Genomic DNA, 21,791 nt, shown 5'->3' on the forward strand with positions numbered 1-21,791 from the left:
GGGGTGTGGGCGGGAGTGGGGGTGGTTAAGAATTGGCAAATGGGTTGGGTCTTGGTAAGGACCAACTGTCATGAGTCTCATGACCCTCGCAACTTGCCTTGCCCCTATAGTTTTTTATGTCAATAAAGTCATTTTCTTAGATGGGCCCCCAAGCCCATGTACGAAATATTTAAACGTGGCATTAAGTTGTTGATGGGGGAATCAGCAACCCATCAGCTTTGGTACCAGTCACCATTCAATATCTCAATAGATTTTCCTCCACACCTTCTTCCTATCCTTATCCATCCATGCAAGGTAGATAGAGAGAGGAAGCCATGAGAGGAATTGGGTTTGGGTTTTAGATTTTGGAATTTGGAAGGGGGAAGGAAAGAGGGAGGTAGAAGACAACCAGCATCTGTGGGACCCACAAGAGGGGTTTGGGGACTTGATTCTTGTTGGGTTGTCACATGACAATGTCTTAGTTTTTTAATATAGGAATGCCCTTTTCGGTCCACATGTTGTGAATGCTTTTTGTGGTTTTGCTTCCATCTCTCTTCTTCTTCTTCTTGTCTCAGTTTCTTTTTCTTTTTCAATCTTCTCACGCGGTCTCATCTTATCTCGAATGGTGGTGGCCAACTTAGGTGCATTCAGTAATGAAGGACCTACCGACCAAATAATGATGGTTGGACCACTAAGGGTCCAGCCATTGATGGTTCACTACCATCGCATCAAAAGTCTTGTGTGATGGTCAACCCATCGCTCTCGGCTTCACACTGTTTAGAAGATCAAAATAGACAAAATTAACCCCAAGCATGGTTATTAAATTCGGATTTAGGAATTAATTGAGCGAAGAATTATTTGAAATAATTTGCTTTGTTGATTTAAGAATTCAGTAAAAAAAAAAAAATTGATATAAAAGCTTGAAAAAATAAAATTTGAAATTCGGGAATTATTCGTTGACTTAAAAGAAATTCAAAGGAAAAAATTGGATGCTCATTTTTAATATTATTGTACATATTTCACATGTTTTATATTCTTAGCACTATCTATTGGGTAAATGATGTGTATTGGATCCAACCTGTCATTCATTCTTAATATCTGCTCGTGTGGTTGTTCTAATTGTATATATTTTTTGATTAATTCATATTTATTAAAGATAATTAGATGATATGAGTACAGTTTTTAATAGTCAGCTTTATGCTCTCACCAAAACTTCTATAGATTTGCTTCAACTCTCAGCTTGGTCAAATAAAGATAGATGATCATATAGCCTGAGTACAATTTCATGTGAAACTCGTTTTGAATTAGTGGCAAAGGATTTCATGGAATTTGTTGAAAGATCTAAAAGAAGAAGGAAAAAAAAAAACATATTCGTATTATAATATGATAATCAAATTAATGCTATTTAAGTAGTCTTTTGTAGATAATCATTACTAAAATGGAGGATACAGAATTTTACAACATAGTTGTTTAGTCCCACGTTGGATAAACATGAAATAATAGAAGGAAGGGAAAATCCCTATAAATAAGAGTGGTCATGGTTGATTAGTCCCACATTAGATATACATGAAATAAGAGAGGCTAGTCGCCTAGACTAAGCATTATGTGAGTGTAGATATTAGTTTTATTCACCACAAAAGGAAAAGATACTTTATAGTTTTCAATATATCCTTTATATTTTATTAGAAAAAAGTGACTCTTTTTATTATTTCTTGCATTAAAAATTTCCACTATTCATCCATTATGTTCCTCCCACTCATTGGAGAAAAGCAAAAGTGAAAGAAAATAGAAATAGAATAAAAAAATCATAAACAAAACAAAAAGGAAGCAAGTTATTTAGAAAAGAAAGAGAATAATGGTTAGATAAGAGTTTTCATTGAAGAAGGAAAAAAAAAAAGGGGCGAAATGAGGATATTTGTTGTGCAGTTACACGTCTGCACATGCAATCAATGGAAGAGCGCACCCGAGCATCTTTAACGTGGGGTTAACATGATCATTTCACACCATTGTGTCTAGACATATACCTAAGTCATCAGGTTTCTTCCAAAAAGAGCAAGAAATGATGATTGACATATTTATTAAATTAAGTCAATGTTCTTTACTAATCTCTTCCTCTTATTTTTATTCTTATCATGCCAACTTAAACTTAAAGTTTGTTATAAGAGAAAGGGAAAACAAGGTAAACAATTTGGCTGCAACAACTTAAACCTAAAGTTTGTCATGAGAGCAGGGAAAACAAGGTAAAAAAGCTACGCGGGTTGCAGCCAAGTGGTTGAAACCCCTTGCCGATAGCCAAAGAAATGGAATTATTCATTTCCCCATAGGGTTCATAAATACCCTCTTAAGTTATAGTATTTTCCAAAATACCCTTTTAAATTCCATTCTTTGACTGCAATCTGGGTAGCAGCTAAATTTCATTCGCAAAACTATATGTAATTTGTGCAACATACCACATATGATACTTATAATTTTTGACAGAAGATAGCTAAATAATTAGTTATACAATATGGAACCAAGTTGGTTTCTTTGGAAAATATTTCATAAAGGTAACTACTCTATTCTTTACTAGAGATTTATTTGTATATAATACAATATGATTAAAATTTTTATTAATCCAATTACTTAACAAATTAACAAACCATTATTTATGTTAAATAAAGGTATGGGATTTTTTTTTTATTTTTTTTTTTTGTTGAGAAAAAATGGTAATTGAAGTAAGAGTTGTTTTCAACTGTAGAATTATTCATACATTACAGGGAATGCACATAGCAAATAAATATCGATAGATTGAAAGCTAAATGTCCTAATAAATAGTTTATAGATGATTATTTGTAGTACATATACACATATCGAGGGTCTACATTCAAGTGTGCATATCTTTGATTAGCCCATGACTTCTTCATGATGTTTATAATGGTAATTGAAGGGAAAAACTTTTCAAAAAACTTAGATACTTGTCATGTAATTGATCAGATATGACCCAAATTTTGTGAAAGTAGATCTCAAGGTCCCCTATTCACGTGTCAAAATAAAGTTTGCAATAGGAAATTAGAGCTTTACAAATTCAGGACTATGTTATACAGATCAAATAAAAAATACAAAATAAGCTAAAAAATGAAGAGTTTTATCACCAAAAAAAAAGAACTAAATAGAAAATAACAAGGTTAATGAGGACTACTTAACTCCAAGATTAGAAAAGAGCACTTAACTCTAAGATCTCTATATGTTACCCAAGTGTGAAATTCCCTAACCACAATAGTATTTACAAAATAACACAAAGCGTTAAGCTAAAAATAAGCATTAGAAAAGAGCTGGTGGAGAAGTATCATTGAGGAAAGAACCATAAAAAATGACATTGGAGATGAAAAGAAAGATGGAGTCATGGCTCATAAGTACTAAATGTTCATGATATCATGCTGACTTTAGAATGTCATATGTCATATCGTTCTCCTTTGCTTGAAAAAACTCATCATCGAGTTTGAAGTGTTCATCTCGTCTAAGCTTCTCAAGTCGTCTTCTATCTATTGGCATGGTGCTTAAGAATTAAAATTTGTTCTAATATCAATTGATACATCTCAAATAAAAAATGAAATATAAACTAGAAATTAAATATGATTCTTATTATAAAATAAGGAACAAAGTCCAGGATGACAATGGTCAGAAAAGATCATTTGACTCTAGGGTTTAGTGAAGACTCACTCACCCAAATCACTCATCTCAAGAGGATCTTAACTTAAAATGTGACTCACATTGTCTCATAAAACCCTTAGGCCGGGTAGGTCCAAAACCAGAACCTAAAATGGCTACCAAAGCTTACACAACTAACCAAAAAGAAGGCTCCAAAAGACCTATATGAAAACCCCATCTCAGTAAAGATGCGGCTACTAGCTCAAGTGCTAGTGAAACTCGCTTTATAGGGATAAGGAAGAGTAGGATGAAAGAAAACAAGGGAAGAAGATTTAGATCAATAAAAGTTATCACCCTAAACCATGCAACTCCAAAGCATGGTAGCACACCGTCTTCTAAAAAAGAAAGATTCACTGGTTCTAACTTCCTATTTTTTATGAAGAGAATTAATCTTTTTATCAAAGATTTTCAGAAAATAAAATGGATCAAGATCTCCTGAGAATGATTTGAAATGTCCAAAACCTAAAAAGAACATTATAAGTGAGGCTGTCAATGTACCTATTTTGGTAAGAAAAAGGTAAAGCAAAGCAAGGACAAGCTCAACATCATTATATCAAGGAGCCTAATTAGCCATGTCTAGACTCTAGATAAGGTCTAAGAGAAGAGGTCAGCCTGAGCACAACCGAAGAAAAATTATTTAAGCCTGTAGTTAGTCTTAGGCAGGTTTTCTATTCAACATAAGTGTGAGCTTTGACAATTAAAATTTTAATAGATGAAGCTTGTCTATATTAATATGAAGAATGACGAAAATCATCCAATCACTTAAAATAACAATACAACTTATTTCATTTTCATGGTATTGAGTTTATTTAATTAATTATGGTTTTGGAAGTAAATAACATTTATTTTTCTTTAGAATTTTTGCTCTAACTTCTAACATGGTCTTATGCATTTGAACACATGTATCCGTTATTTTTTATTATTTTTTTGGCTAATGGCGGGTATCTAGTCCCGCAGGCCCATAATGACCCCATAACCACATGGACCAAATCATACTAAGGTTGAATGAGAACCATTCAACTTTCATTGAAAGTAATGAAGAATACTAAACACCCCGTGTGAGTGGTCCCAAGAACATAAGAGGAGTCGAGCTTAGAACCACACGCTTCCCTAAGACGATGGTCATATTCAAAAAAGGCTCAGGCTTTCTTGGGCCAAGCATGTGCAAGTTTTGCATTGTCAAATGCAACAACCGAGCCAACACAACCTGACCTCAAGTTTTTTTTTTTTTTTTCATGGTTGAATCTAGACCCAGAAAAATGCCCAACCTTTGGTTTTTAGGTTGGGCTCAAGTTGGTTTGGGTAAACCACCAAGGTTCCTACCATATAATAAGGTTATTCTAAGTATGACCTCGGCCATGTCCTGTAAAGCCACCAATAGGCAATAAGCAAGCATATGATTTTGTTATAAAGAAGAAGATTCTCTGAACAAGTTGCATAGGGAGCGTACCAATGAGTGATTAAACGGTTTCATATATTGTATCACTATTTGTCATTCTAGCTTCAAAATCAGTGAGATTAGAGAAGCTGCGTTGTGATTTTCTGAAGGCAAGGGTGGAAGGAACAAAGCATCATGTAGTTGTTGTATGGTTGCTTGTTTGGTAGATCTCTATCAGATCTTGCAAGGAAACCAGGGATATAGGAACCTCTATACAATTTTTATGCTCAAATTTTCAGATTGATAATGAAATTATATATTAAAATGGCTGAAAATTTTACATCTCTTGGTGGTTCAATAAAGTGGAGTATTCAAGAACCGTTTTTAACAAACTAATAGAATAGTTTCCTTGGAGTCGCCAAGACCTTGGATATTACATGCACTTAATGCAAAGGAAAGCAGTTTTTCAGTTAACTTTTTTTTTTTTTTTTTTTTTGGTGGGGGGGTGTGTTGGGATGCAAAATTGCAGCACGTTTGGTATTATGCTCATATAAATCAAGGATTTATAAATTGATACATGAAAAGTTTTTCTTATGTAGAGTCCGTTATACAAATCTTGGTTTTTTACTTTACAAAAGTAAGAAGTAAAACTTCCAAGAAACTGTAGATTCCTTCCAAACTGAATGATCATAGTTGTTGCGGATATTGTTGCATCATCAATGTTATAATGAGGATGTAAATACCAAATATCTCTTCTCCATCAGCAGTTTCAATCTTAGTGTTTCACGCCTATCAATTATCGCATCAGACATGTATCTTCCTAATTTAAAGCTAGTTATGCAAATCATTAACCCAGTAAAATCATAATAAAACTCCAAAATATTATGAAGATCCAATGGCAAGGAATGCGAAAGAGATTAATGGTTCAATATCTAACAAAGAGATTCCAAATTCACTTGATTTTATGTAACAACACATCAGAGGCTCTGACTTGCTCGATATCATAGTCGAAAGTTAGATTAGTACTTTATCATCCTAAAAGCTCCCTGATTAAATACAATTAGTGATTTTATCTGATGTTTAATTTATCAGTTGACCCTGTCCAAGTTGATAACCAAAAAAGAAAAGAAAAAAAAAGTCAAAAATTGATAACCCATCTACACAAACACATGTCACATTAACAACTCATAGTCTCTCTAGGAAAGCAAAATGAAAAATAAATGTGAAACCTATGGAGTTTATCTATACAAGAAGTAAATGCGAGACAAAAACTCATGCAAAATAATATTATAAAATCAATATAAGAACTAGGAAGGAACCTTCATCTTACAAAATTCTGTAACATCTTGCAACCAGTAATCATTACAAAAATGAAAACTGATACTTACATTACATTGTAAGCAAGCCTATAGTTTTCACAAGTTCGTACTACTAAGAGAACTTGGAAATTTTAAACAATTCTTGTTGTATCTTTAGTGAGTTATTTCCTTTCAAGCTCTATTGTCTTTGGATTTTTTTTATCGGCAAGAGAATGACGTACATATGCTAGAACGTGGGTCAATGGGAGGGCGAGCGAAAGCATCTTCACCATAGGGCAGCACGGTCTTTCAGCACACACTGCGTGTGGGCGCAGGTACAAACAGTCAGGTAGCATTCTTTTTCACACATATATATAGGGAGAGATAACCATACCTCAAAAAATGAAGGCCAAATGTTTTCTCTAATCTCTAAAATAAATCAGCACAATACTTAAACCGAAATGAAAGATTTATGAGAGAGATAATTAGAGAGGAAGGGAGGGAGGGAGAGGATCGGGGTAGAGACCATCGATATAGAAGGTAGAGAGAGAGAGTACTCTTCAAGGGTTTAAGCAAAAGTTCAAACTCTATCTCATGCAAAGAAATAGAATTACAATGAACAGGGAATGTGAAAGGATTTTATAAGAAAATATATAGAATTACCCTTCTATCCTTAGTTTTGAGCTGTCAAAACATGGGCTCATTAGGGGTTTACTGCTTAATAACAATAAAATAACGAAAAATTGTCTTGTGTCACCCCTAATTTTAAAACTTATGCCTTATAACACCCTAGTTTGCTTATAATATCAACCACACTCTTGATGCATAATACTGTTAGCTTAGAACTGGAAAAGACCCTTTCAACCCTATTATGTCTATCTATATAAATATTCATTCATCAATTGAAAAACTCCAACTACGAAAGCTTTCTACGCTAGTTGCGATAGTCTTTCATCAAATCCTTTAATCAATCAAAATTGATGCAATTACTTCCTCAGCATAACATCCTATAGAAATTTAACCACCATTAAATGAATATTTGCATTCTAGGACTGTTCGGATTAATTTACTAAGTTTAGATACTTGTCCAGACAACGATCAAGTATGATTGACATCCCAATACAACAGTCCACAACATTTATATGGTGAAAATTTGATATATGAGTTGACTTATTATCAGCAACTAAGCATCATGTGAAAATGATATTAACAGCTCGTCACTAGACAATGAGCGATTGCATAGCAATCGTGTGTTGTGTATTACATACCCATATAGCATTAAGCTTAATTTCTCAAATCATACAGATAGAGAAACAAACACCTTAGCTCAAAATCCAAATCGGTGCCACCAAAACACCGCTATCAACTTATCATTCAATTAAGGAAATGCAAGCAACTGTAGAAGAGAGGAGAAAGAAAAGGAACCACAAAAATGTAGACATCTTTGTGCTGAGTATGATTTCTGAGAGAAGGAAGAGTGAATCCTCAGGCGATCGTTGTTGTTGTCAAAACAGAGAAACCCTAACCTACAATTCAGTGTTTCAATTTATTGATTTGAGGGTCCTTACATAGAAGGGTAAAACAGTAAGTTAAACTTGCCATTTGAAAAATAGTAAACAACGACGTCATCATTTAATGGTTTTTATCTAATGGAGTAGATTTAAGTGTAATTTCATTTTTAAAATGGAGAATGTACTCAATATTATTAGCAAACTAGGATGTTATAAGACATAAATTTTAAATTTAGGGGTGATACAAGATAATTTTCATAAAATAAATCATAAACATCTTTCAACTTCGATCTTTATGAATTTATTAGTGTATTGTTATAAAAAAATTATTAGTATATTGATTGATATTAATGAAAAATAACTGTTATAAATCATATCAAATGTCTCTATTTATATTTATGTGTCAGATAAACATAAATTTAACTCTATCTTTTTTAGTAGAAATTTAAACCAGAAAACCTAAATGTGAAGTAAATTATAATATCAAATATAAAATTACTTATATATATATATATATATATTAGAGATAACCTCATGAAGACAAAAGAAAAAAATCTATTGCCCTCATCTTGTACCATGAGTTTAAAAAGAGAACTTTTCTTTTTATGAGATGAAAATTTTTTTGAATTATTATTTTTATATTCAAGAATACAGAAAAAATCTCTTGGGACTTATTAGGGAGGCCACTAGTATTATTGCACGGTTATGAAACCTATGGGCATCAAATTGAAGAAAATCTATATTGAAGTACAACTAATGAAATGAAACTTATGAACAATAAAAAATCAAATTATATTATCTCTTGTCAACAAAATTCTTTATATTTCTTGTAATTGAAATAAAATGTGTATTCCTTGTATATACCAAATCTAATATAATTAAATATATATTTTTATGATTTAAAGAGAAAAAAAAAATCTTAAAGGTCTATTATAAACATAAACTTACTTAGTTAGTTTTCTCTAATATCTTAGTCTTTGTTTTTTAAGTTTATCATCATCTTAGCAAAAAAAAAAAGTTTATCATCATAATTCCTTCTCAAAATCTTATAGCATACATTTAGCTTGAGAAAAGAAAGTAGAAAAAGGCATATAGAGAATGTTTTGGCAATGTATAGTCACAACTTATAACCCTATTTCATGCAAACAGTGCATGAAATAAGTTTGTATACCAGTAGATCATAGCAAAGGCATGCTTTTTAATAGCTCTTTTAGCAACACTTAGCTCACATCTTATGAAAGCAATTAGATTTTTTTTTTTATTATTTTTTTTCTATTCTAAAGGAAAATGTTACTTTAGATAGGTCAAACCTTGATAAGCTTATCAAAGTGGCCGATCAATTTTTAGCCACATAATGGCATGATGTGGAAATTTTCAACTTTTGGATAGCTAGGACTAGGATTAGATTTGTACTAGCCACATCTCAAATACCAAAACTTAATTCAATCAAATATGTTCGTGTGTACTATAACATTTTTTTTTTGTAAACATGTACTCTATAGCATAGTTATTTTTTAGCTGTCTATGTATGCTTATGCACCCTTTTGCTAGTCCATAGATTTTTAGAGTTTTTTCTTGCCACTAGCTAACTTTGTTTGGATTGAAACTCGACATATAGGCTGAAATCCTTGAGATATATTTGTCCCACAAAATTTGACGCCATCCGATTTTTTGCATAGAAGAAACTTAGCCGTTCTAATAAGTTTGTTTGTATAGCCAACCTAGGAAAATTAACCTTATTCTAAAATGAGGCAAGAGACCGTTACTTAGTTTACGAAAGTGCTCAGGGGCATCAATATCAATAGGATTTTAAATTTATGGGGGCAGGGCGGTAATTTGGAGCTCCCTGTGTCTAAGCGTAAGATCACACAACCAAGTCGGTAGCTTTCTTTTTTCCTAAAATGATACTAAGGAACTCATTAATGATACTTTTTTGTGATTATTATATTATGGGACACATTTTTAGTCTCTCGGGTATCTATCTCTCTTCTTCCCCTATGTAATGACCTCTCTACCCCCTTTAATCATAGCAATAGGTAGTGGGTGTTTCCTACCAGCGTAACATACATTGATATGTTCTCCCTTATATTATTTACCTTTTAGAATGAAGATATTCTAGATGGATATCAACAATTACAAGGTTAAGTTAATACCATATAAATAATGCACATGTAAGGTATTGAAATGCCTCTACTCCCTATATAATCTTGGAGGGTTTTTTTTTTTTTTTTTTTTTGGTTAACCAAGGTGTCCGGGCCAACATACACGCACTTCGACTAATCCTCGGGGAGACTAGCACAACAACTCACCGCCATAATCTCCACTTAAATCGTAGATGCACAGATGGGGAATCAAACCTGAGACCGTGCGCCTAATCCACACAATGCGTACAACAGGGTTCGATCCCACGACCTCCTGCCCTGGGTGCCAGCTCCACAAGCCGAAGCTATCACCACTAGACTATCCTAGTGTTCGTTATATAATCTTGGAGGTGGCCATGTGGGCCTCATCCAAAATGTTACTTTCTAATTTTCATCTTGAAAGCTAATTTGGGTCCAAAACAATTGTAAAAGTCCTCATAGCTCATGCGTGAGACATTGCCATTAGCTTAGATTTTTTTTTTAATTATTGATTATGACTGAAAAATGTGGAAGATTAACTGTAAAACTTAGAATCTTTTTTTTTATTATTATTAATTAGGATTAAAAATGTGGAAGATTGACTGCAAAATTTTACCTATCTCAACTTGGCATAATCTTTCACTTGGGACTAGGGATGGAAGTGGTGTAAGTGAAATGAGAAACTGTCCCACCCTGAAATCCTCTAAAAGATGCTAGAAGATTTGGAGAGGTTTGGAACAGTTGGCCCTGCACTCAAGAAATATTCTTGCTAGAGTTTTAGTTTTGAATTAGGCTATATACTCTTTGTTGAGAAAGAGAAGGGGTATAACCATGTCACCTAGTCATTCTTCCCCTATCTCCTCCATTAGATAGATTTCATCATATGGTGGAGGAATTAGATTGAAAATGCATCAAAGCAATTAATGTATGTTTAACTTAAGTTAATGGCATCTCCATAGATATTTTATAAGCAAATGAAGACAATATCAAGATGATTCTCTTTCACCTAGAGTCTTTGAAACAGATTACTGTCACAACTTTGTTCAATTACCTGCTCAAAGTTTCTCTGATTAATTGAAACAAGAAAAGGACATTTTTGAGATAGTCCCACATCAGTTGTGGATGACTCAACTTGTGTATAAGAGCCACAAAAGGCCACCCCACTTAAAGCCAATTAGTTTTAAGATCGAAGCTTTAACATAGTATCGAAGCGAGTATGTTGGGACTCTGTTGATGATGGGCGCCTTGCTAGACCCACGAAGATAGAGTCATAAGAGGCCTACACGTAAAGAGGAGTATTGAGATAGTCTCACATGGGTTGTGGATGACTCAACTATAATATATAAGAGTCACAAGAGGTCAACCCACATAAAGCCAATTGGTTTTAAGATGAAAGCTTTAATAGACACAACAATGAAGGTGTCTCTCACTTCTAATTTTTAGACCACACTTTATCGTGTTATGCCTATTCCACAAGCTTGCTCAAGTAATAAGATACAAAATTGATATAAGATTTAAGAAATGGTTAGCCAACTCAATAACTAATTATTTATATGGGAAGAGGAGTTACATATAACAAATCCACTCCCCAAGGTTAAATGGTAGGTTGTTTAAAGAGGTTAGCAAACCATTGTAGTGCTATGTAGATAAATGATTTATATATTGACATGTGGGAAGAACTTCCATAAAACAAGTATTTCTTTTAGAGGCTAGTTACACATCAACCAAATAGAGTTTTCCACACATATAATTAATGGTATACAAATCATTGAAAGAATGAAGAGATATACTTGACAGGATATGCCATTACATGGGAAAATAAATGATTGAATTTTGATATATAATTTAACATGTGATCAATCCAGATCAATCACTAAAATTAAAACAGATTCATCTATCATATTTGGTTGCATCAATCTCATCAAATTTATATTAAGTGTAAAATTAATTATGATTTATGAGCTCTAGACTCAAAATATGTTCACAACCACAAAACATACATGAAAATATAAATAAAAAAAAAACCAAACAATTTCTAAGCATGTAAGAGAACTAAATCGTAAAACAAAAAATACAAGTAGTGTATATGCTCATTAAAATATGTCCTGTATTTTGAAAATGAAATAAGCGCCCAGATTATAAATCTTAGATGTATACATGTCAATATCCTATAGGGCGATTGTGGTGTATAAGATTACTGTTAATTGCTTCCCCTACATGTATTGGGTTAAGAAATGTTTACTTATATCAGTACTCCATGCCCAAGGGCCTATTTTCTTTCATCATTTACTTACACAGTGACACTGGTGTTAGGCAAATTGTATTGGACTAAGATCATTATGTTGCTCATCATATAACTAAACATATGAGACGATAAGCACATACAAGTGAGCATCATTATATGCAACTTAGAACCTCACCGATCAGTACTGTTTGAGGACTAGCAATCGAGTATAATGTAAGTCCAGTTACGAAGGTAATCAATACCAATAGATTACACAATATTCTTCAACCGAACAATTTCAGAAAAAGGCAGATGTGAAAATAAACCCAAAAGAAGGTCAAAATAGCTTCAACTAATAGCTCACAAAAGGCTCAATAGAGCTTAAAACCTTAGTCAGTTCAGATTCCAAACAAGAAAAGCTTGAGCCTCCCACCCAAAACTATCTTGAGCTATTTGAATGATTGATAATTTCTCAAATCGCGAACAAAAAAAGCTTTAATTTCATAAAACTTCACAAACGACAAATTTAGAAACGCTGCCGGAATTAGATCATAACTCACACAAAAAGCTTCTGACCTGATAGAGCAAAAGTAGACCTTAACCGAACCCTTTGTCTTAGTCTTGTGGCTTCTTACTCCTTTTATGATTAAGCCAAAAAATATGTTCTTGATATACATCAAAATATGTATATCTAAATAAGTCGTCAAGTCTCAAAAACAATGATTCTAATTATCAACATATTTACCATCATTTAATAACTATTTTAAGAGAACAATATTTTATCTTAAGAATTTTATACAATACCATCAAACCAGCTAGTCCATAGGTCACCATCTATAAAACCATTTTTTTTTTTTTTCAGTTGGCAGAGTCATTTCCACAGTTGAAGAATATTCTATCTAGATCATTGAATTGAAAAGAGTGACATGAACTTTTAATCTTTCAATTAGAAAAAACATGATATTTCTCCATACATTCATACCTTACATATTTAAAAAGTTAGAGGTCATTCAAATATTTTTTATTTGATAGATGAAAAAAAATTAATAACAACAATTCAAACCTAGTGACCAGAGCTCTGATAAACAGTAGTTCACGTGTCAGAAACTTCTATATAGGATAGGAAGCGTCAATTGTGATACCGTAAGTTTACACCTAAATGACGACCATCACCTTCAAAGTACAAAGTAAACGAAACAAAACAATTGACAGAAAATAAGAACACAGAAAACGACTAAAATACTAGGAACTTATTCGGTAAGTACTATTGCAAAGGTTACGAAATCCATGGAATCAAGCCAAATATTAGTAATGAAATGAAATTTATAACTTAGCTCCAGAGTAATAAAAAATTTTCATTTATAATATCTCTTATTGACAAAATAATCCACATTTCTTACATACTGTTGCAAAGGTTACGAAATCCATGGAATCAAGCCAAATATTAGTAATGAAATGAAATTTATAACTTAGCTCAAGAGTAATAAAAAAATATATATTTATAATATCTCTTATTAACAAAATAATCCATATTTCTTATAATTGAAATAAAATCTACATTCGTTATCTGTACAAAAAAATCTAATAAAATTTAAAATATATTTTTATGATTTAAAGAGAAAAAAATAAACTTAAATGTTTATCATAAATATATACTTACCTAATTAGTTTTCTCCAATATCTTAGGTACTGTTTGATAACATTTCTGTTGTTTGTGTTTAGAAATAGCAGAAACGACCCTTCACACTTCCGGAAACAAAAACGGATTTTTTGGTATTTGGAAAACCTATTTCTCAAAAGGTTTTTTGCAGACATAATGTCACTAAAAAACCCAATAGTATCATCGGATGCCCAAAAGGGAGAGAGGGTTCGGTTCCTCTTTTTAGGTTTAAATAATTGAGAGATTTATCCGGGCACAACAGCCTTTTTTTCTTACAAATTTGTTTCTATAAACGAAAACAAGTCCGACTTGTACCATCAAAGTCATTTCTAAAATTGTGAATAAGCATAAATTTTTATTTATGTTTCTAGAAACGGGTGAAATGAAACAACTTTATCAAATGCCTTTTAGGTTGTTTCTCCGTTTCTGGGAACAAGAAAAGACAAAAATAGCATAAACGGAACAATGTCAAATGGTGCCTTAGGTTGCGTTTGGTAATGTTTCTGTTCCAGAAATGATGTTTCATTTCAAAAACGGAAATTTCAACTTCTGTATCAAAATGTCTTTTTTTTTTTTTTTAATGAAACTGAAAACGACGAAACTACATTTTTTTGATATGTAAATTCTCTTTTTCTTTTTTTTTCACTTTTGTTCAAAAAAAAAAAAAGGAAACACACCATAAATACACCAAATGCTTTATTCCATTTTTTCTTTCCCATAGAACTAAAAAACTCCATAAATGTTTTCTTAGAATGTTACCAAATGCAGCCTTAGTTTAAAAAAAAAGTAAAGGAAAAAAAAAATGTGCATAATGAATGTTCTAGACAATGTGTAGTTATAACTTATAACTATATTTTATGCCAATAATGCATGGTGAGTTTGTATGTCCACAAATTATAACAAATGTATTTCTACCAAAAAAAAAAATGATCATAACAAATGCATGCTTTTTAATAGCTCTTTTACCAAAACTTCACATCTTATGAAGACAACAAAATTTTTTATTTCATGTTATTCATTTTCTATTAAAAAGACATACATTACTTTGATAGGCCAACCCTTGATAAGCTTATCAAGGTGGCACATCAATTTTTAGCCACATGATGGAATGATGTGAAAATTCTGACTATTGAATAGCTAGGACTGGGATTAGATTAGTAACATGTCAAATATCAAAATCTAATTTCAATCAAATATGCTCATGTGTATATAACATATATCTTTACCCAAAAGAAAAGTATATAGCATACATCCTTGTATTTTTCAGCCTCCTGTATATACACATACACCCTTTTAGTCTTGGATTTTCAAAGTTTTATCTTGCCACTAGCAAACTTTGTTTGGATGAAAACTCGACACATAGGCTAAGATTCTTGAGATCTATTTGTCCAGAAAATTTGACTCCATCCAGTTTCCCGCATAAAAGAAACTTGACCATCCTAATAAGTTTATCAAGCCAACCTACTCGGGAAAACTTAACCCTATTTTAAAATGGAGTTAGAGATCGTTTCCTGGTGTTGGACCATTACACCAGTGTAGAGACCAATGAAACGCTCGTAAGGGCATCAATATCGTCATAAGCTTGTGTCTGGGTGCAGAGGCTGAGAGGCCACATGACCAGGTTTCATTTTTACTAAAAAAGATATTAAGGAACTAATTAATATTGCACCAAAAAATAAACTCGTTTATAATATTTTTTTTATTATATTATATTTTGTTAGTATGCTCCCAGGCCGTTATAGCTCTCTCATACCTATTGTAATGATCTCCTGCCCCCTTTAATTAGAGAAAAATGGAGGTTTGTGAGTGTATATTTCCTGCCAATGATTCTTCCTTATATTATAGACTTTTTGGGTATAGATTTTCTGGAAGATTGACCATAAAACTTTTCTGTGTCATCTTGGCATCTTCACACGAGACTAGAAATGGAAGTGGTGTGTGTATTAAATTGGAGAACCGCCCCACCTAGAAATCCTGTAAAAAATGCTACAATATTTGGAGAGATTTGGAACAGTTAGCTTGCACTCAGGGATGTAAATGGTTCGAATTCATCTCAGATATAACAATTTTGTTTCCAAATCCATTCACAAATTTAATATCCACATTTTGATTGCTTATTTATTCGGATATGAAACATACTTCTGATTCCAAAGTCAATATATAATCCAATTATTATCTGGTTCGGTGGATATATAATAAATTGTAATTAAAGACTAATATAAGTCATGCCAAATGGATTGAATATCTTAGGCCCTCTTTTAGTGGTTAAAGGCTCAATTTTTTTCATAATTTCATTGAAATCCAATAAGGTCATTTAATTGGTTAGAACGGATAAGGATTTTTATTTGGATATTTTATTATCATTGTACAGTTAAACAAATCGGATAATAATCGATCAAAAATTAGGATTATCATATTCGCATCCGATTAGTTATTGGATAGATTCGAATAGTTTCTAGATAGTGATTTTTCGAATACAAATTATCCTAAACGAATACGAATACGGATTGAATATGGATTTTTGACTATCCATTTACATCCCTTCCTGCACTCAAGAAGGATTCTTGATAGATTTTTAATTTTCAATCAGCCTCCATACTCTTGGCTAGGAAAGGGAAAATAGACTTTGTCCCAAAAAACAGAAGAATAACAAAAGAAAATATAAGAAAGGGAAAGTAGATGCTACTATTCAAATTGGATGTTGAGAAGGTGTATAACCATGTCATCTAAGTCATTTTTCCCCCATCTCCTCCATCAGATGGATTTCATATTATGGTGGAGGAATTGGATACCTAATCATTCTTCCCCATCTCCTCCATCAGATGGATTTCATGTTACCGTGGAGAAATTGGATTAAGAATGCATTAGAGCAACGTATGTTAAATGTAAGTTAATGGCATCACCATAGATATTTCATAAACTAATGAGGACAATATCAAGATGATCTTGTTTCACCTTACTTGTTTCTATTATTCAAAGAAGCTTTGAGCATGTACATGAGGAAAGTTGTAACAATAATCTATTTCAAAGACCCTAGGTGGGGCACAACAATGAGGATGTGTTACGATCCCATATTAGCTTATGGGGGCTGATCCCACATCGGTTTTCTATGGGAATTGATGTGAGTTGATATGCCCTTGGGTCCCCTCACCTTGTAAGCCGGTTTATGGGGTTGAGTTCTTCCAGGACCGTAACAGTGGTATCAGAGCAACCAATCCTCGGCCCAACCCACGCGTGGAAGGGGCAACCTGGTGCCAGAGTGAGCTGCTAAGAAAGGGCTACCTGCCGCTAGACAGAAACTCTGGAGCAGAGTGAGAGCCGCCTAAAAAGGGCTACCTAATCAGTAGTGGGTTGTCGTGGACGTCGAGTTCGGAAGCCTGGTGGTATGTTACGATCCCATATTAACTTATGGGGGCTGATCCCACATCGGTTTCCTATGGAAATTGATGTGGGTTGATATGATCTTGGGTCCCCTCACCTTGTAAACCGGTTTATGAGGTTGAGTTCTTCCAAGACCATAACAGGGTGCCTCAATTTTTATTTCTAAAACAGCCTTTATTTTATATGGGAAGGGGAGTTACACACAACATATACACTCCCAAAGTTTAACTACCAGCAAGATTGATTGATTTGCCATGGAGACTTATGCTTCTTAGAATCAGGATTTGAAAGCTTATACTCTGTTGAACAAAAATGGAAAGATAGAAATGAAAAGTTGTTTGAAGAGATCAGCAAACCAGCATGCTACTCATGTAAATAAATGATTTATATACTGACAAGTGGGAAGAACTTCAATAAAACAAGGGTTCCTTTTACAGGCCAGTTAAACAATTATTGCCTTTTGGTTTCCTTTTCTGAATAAATTTCTTTACCTCTAAAGAAAAATTAAACATTTTAAAAAATTCTATCTACTATTAATAAAATTGATGGCACTCAACAACTGATCCACCTTTAGTGGCTTAACTAAATGGAAATCCATTCGAGACTGAATAATCTTAGTATCGAATCGCTTCTCCTCCATCCGTATCAATCTAGTGGCTTCATACCCATCAATTATTGGCTTCATACCCATCAATTTAGTATCCAAAAATATTTTTCTTAAAAAAGATCATAGAAAAACAAAAAAGCAGGTTTTTTGGCCAGCCCAACCAGGAAGGAATCTCTGTTTGGCTGACTTCTTCTGCCATTTGGCAAATTGTATGGGGTTGAAATATGTTAAACCAGTCTACATACCTACTTACATGTCAAGTTTCAACAAAACAGAGTTTATCATATAGAAATTTAATTACGCATTGAAATTTTCTGGACTAACCAGAAGGTGTTTAGATTATTGATGGGATGCATAAACATATTTAGCAAGGTATGCTGTTACAGGCGAAGGTAAATGATTAAATTTAGACATGTAATTTAATATGTGACCAATCCAAATCATTCCCTACACATCAAATGCCAAAATTACTATCATTTTCTTTCCTATTGACATTTTCAAAATGATTCCATTGAAATTATAATTTCCTAGTGAAATCAATTTTCTGAAAGAAAAGCATGTAAAAATTTACCTCAGTCCATTAAAATAAAATCATAAGGAAGAACTTTTTCAACTCTCTTTGTACTTAGGCTCATCTCATTTAGTGCCTTGCGAACTTGTTCTAATACCTCCTTCCCATTCACATAAAATTCAACTGTTGCACCAAGGCGAGCAAGAATAGAAATAGCCACTTTACGTAACACACAGCACAATCATCAGGCAACCAATACCTTCTTCCCACTCAAGAACTTCCTGTCACCTTCCTGGGTCACCTGTTGAAGTGATTGCTGGTGATGGGATTGTGGAAGCAGAGACCTATACTTCATGTAGGTATGTTCTGTGGATGGACCAGGATCCAAAATGCTTGATGTTTCTTGTATTGTGACTTCTCTCTTTTTTCTCAATAAATTACTTCGGACATCACCTCCAAATTCTGGTAGAGCTCAAAGCACTTCATATAAGCAAGACCCATGAAATGGATTTTGCACAACATAATCACATTGCGATAGTTTTTCCTCTTCAATTCCTTTCAAATGAGAGATAAAGAGTAGCTGGTTTATCTAACCAAACAACCTTACAATGTGCATTGTAGAGCCCTTCAATAAAATTAGTAATAATTGCATGCATCTCTGAAAAGGGTCCAGCATCAACATCAATCACAATCAATATGAAAGTGCTACTCCTTAAACTTGTTTTTCTGTTTAGAGGTGGGATAAAGTCATTTTCATCTTTGACATTCACAATCCCATCTTTTGCTGCTACATTAAAATTGAATAAATTACCATTTGAGTCTAACTCAAATTTTTCCGAAGAGCTAAGATCAGCAAGATACAATGTGGCTAATCATCTCAAGGATAGAGAAGATGTTCCCATCGCCTAACAATAGAAACTGTTATGCCAAGATTGTCAATTAGCTTGCGTGAGATTCTTCTTCTCTCATCACCTTGAATCAAGAGTACGACATAAGAACCTTCAAATTTTGGATTTTGGTACTGAACATGTAGACCCAAATACTGTCGTAAAAAATTTGAGATATGCTGGCCTCGTAATTTATTCTCCTTTCCTTCTGCAGCATCAATAGATGCAGCTCCACATGTAGCAAAGAAAACGTTGAATCTAAAGCAAGTACCTTTTTCACCAAGGTCTTTATAAATAATTCTGATTTCTCCACCCATCAGCCGCACCTGATACAAAGTTTTACATAAGTTACTAAAAAACCCCACTTTTTTGAACTATATAATCACATACCAACAAAGAAATCAAATGGATACTTTTTGATATAATTTCTTACATAAACAAAAATTAAGTATACTTGAAATGCATTCTATTTGAGAAATGTCTTCCTACATTTCTGCATCATTTAAAAGATACTCATAAATCATTAAAACTTATTAGAAGAAAAGGAGGCAATTCAATTGTCAAAACATTTCATGCATTCTTAGATCAAGAAAAATCCATCACCCATTTGGAATAATAGGCTCAATTGAAATTTTTGATAAAATAACTTTACAAATTTTTAGACATACCAATGATTGAACAATTCCAAGTCCTAAACCATGACCTCCTTGTCCAAGGGCTGTTTCTTTGACTTGAACAAAGTTCTCAAACACAGAGCTCTGTTTTTCATATGGAATTCCTTTACCAGTATCATTCACCTCAAATACGAATTCCATGGTATTTGGGTTTTGTGGAATTGGGCAAAAGATATTTATATCATTGTAAGATTCACTGCTCTTATAAATCAACCACGACAAACAACTGAATAGACCATTATGATTAGAAGCAAGCATGGAGTTCTCTATGCTAGCTTTATTAACCCAAGCACGAAGTGAGACATGCCCCTCAGGCATAAACTTTACAGCATTACTGAGCAAGTTAGATAGGATCTGTTTTAGTTTTCCACGATCACCCTTGACAAGAGAGAATCTAAGAACAGACAAATCATACAGATCCAAAACAACATCGATGCCTCTCTTTATGCCAGCAAGATAATACAAATCCACCACATCTTCCAGGAGTTCTACCAAATTAAATTCTTCCTCCTCAAGTTGCATCTTACCAGCTTCAATTTTACTTTCATCTAAAACAGAATTTAATATTCCTGAAAAATTATCAAAAATAGATAAACACAGTCAAATCAGTATATATTAATAAAATGTTTAGGCAAAATATATGAAATAAATTTCCCATAACTGAACAAATAATTAACGTGTAGCCAAGTTTGTTATAGGTGGCTACTTCCCATGGATATCAAACAAAAATGGTGTTATAAAATGGACAATTATGCTGCTGCCCTACATAAGTTTTGGTGGACAGTTGATCTTAACATAAAACTTGTGGAAGGACACACCTTATCCTGCGACGCGGAAGAGTGACAAGGCAATTCTAACCACATCGGTCAACTAGGAAACAGTGTGGATGCACCATGATTGAAATTTCAGACTCTAGTCCAATCATAAACTGAACCGTGTACCCTTTCTAATAGTCCTGGATTTTTCAATGCTTCGTTTAGTTAGCCAACTCCGATTGAGTTGAAGCTTGAAATGTAAGCAGGCTTCCTTGGGGTCTACCTACTAACCAAACCTCAGCCCATCTGAGATGCCACGAGGAGTACAGTATTTTTTCAAAAACCTCCATTTGAATGCATCATATTAGATAATTTACACAATGAACTGAACAAACATTCAAGCAAAAAAAAAAAAATCATCAAAATAGACTTACCTAGAAGGTCCTTTGTACAAGTATTCATTTGTGCCAAGTTCATCTTTAACTTAGAATTAGGAGGACCATCCTCACAACAGAACTGAATTAAACCAGTAATGGTTGCCAAAGCAGCACGGATGTCATGGCTTGCACTTGCAAAAGCAAGGCTCTTGTTCATACTCTTTCTTTCTGCTTGTTGAGTTGATTCCATTTGTTTTATAAGTGTGGCACATAATAGCATCTCTCTTCTTGCAGCTCTTATACTTAATAATATGAAAAAGGAAATAGAGAGAACCATGGATACAAGCATTAGAAATAAAAAGGAAAATGCTAGCTTACTATCCTTGTGAACAAGGTTAACTAGTCCCTTATGCGGGAAAGCATACAAATACACCTGTGAAACAAAAAAGAAATAAAATACCATAAGAATATTAAGAAAAATGTATGCTTCATAAAAAGTAGAGCACAAGTAGAGGTTCAATTAATGCCACCAGATATAGGTTTAAATTTCATCGATGTTATGTCATTATCGAAATCTATCCTGTCAATGAAGAACGAAATCAAGCCACACATCATATTGGTATTAATTTAAGTAAACAATGAAGAATCCAAATGGCTTGTAACGACTCCAAAATTTTCATTTGGTTAGACTACTCTAAAATTAGACTTTAACTTTTTAGTTTCCAAAAAAAAAAAAAAAACC

The 21,791-nt window shown here is 33.2% G+C and overlaps 1 pseudogene; it reads right to left on the reverse strand.

The window, feature by feature from the left end:
• Positions 1-18,160: 18,160 nt before the first annotated feature.
• The window catches only part of LOC122081864, a 14,652-nt pseudogene continuing 11,021 nt past the window's right edge, over positions 18,161-21,791 (reverse strand).

Source organism: Macadamia integrifolia, chromosome 6 (assembly GCF_013358625.1).
Source record: "Macadamia integrifolia cultivar HAES 741 chromosome 6, SCU_Mint_v3, whole genome shotgun sequence".
NCBI classification, from domain to species: Eukaryota; Viridiplantae; Streptophyta; class Magnoliopsida; order Proteales; family Proteaceae; genus Macadamia; species Macadamia integrifolia.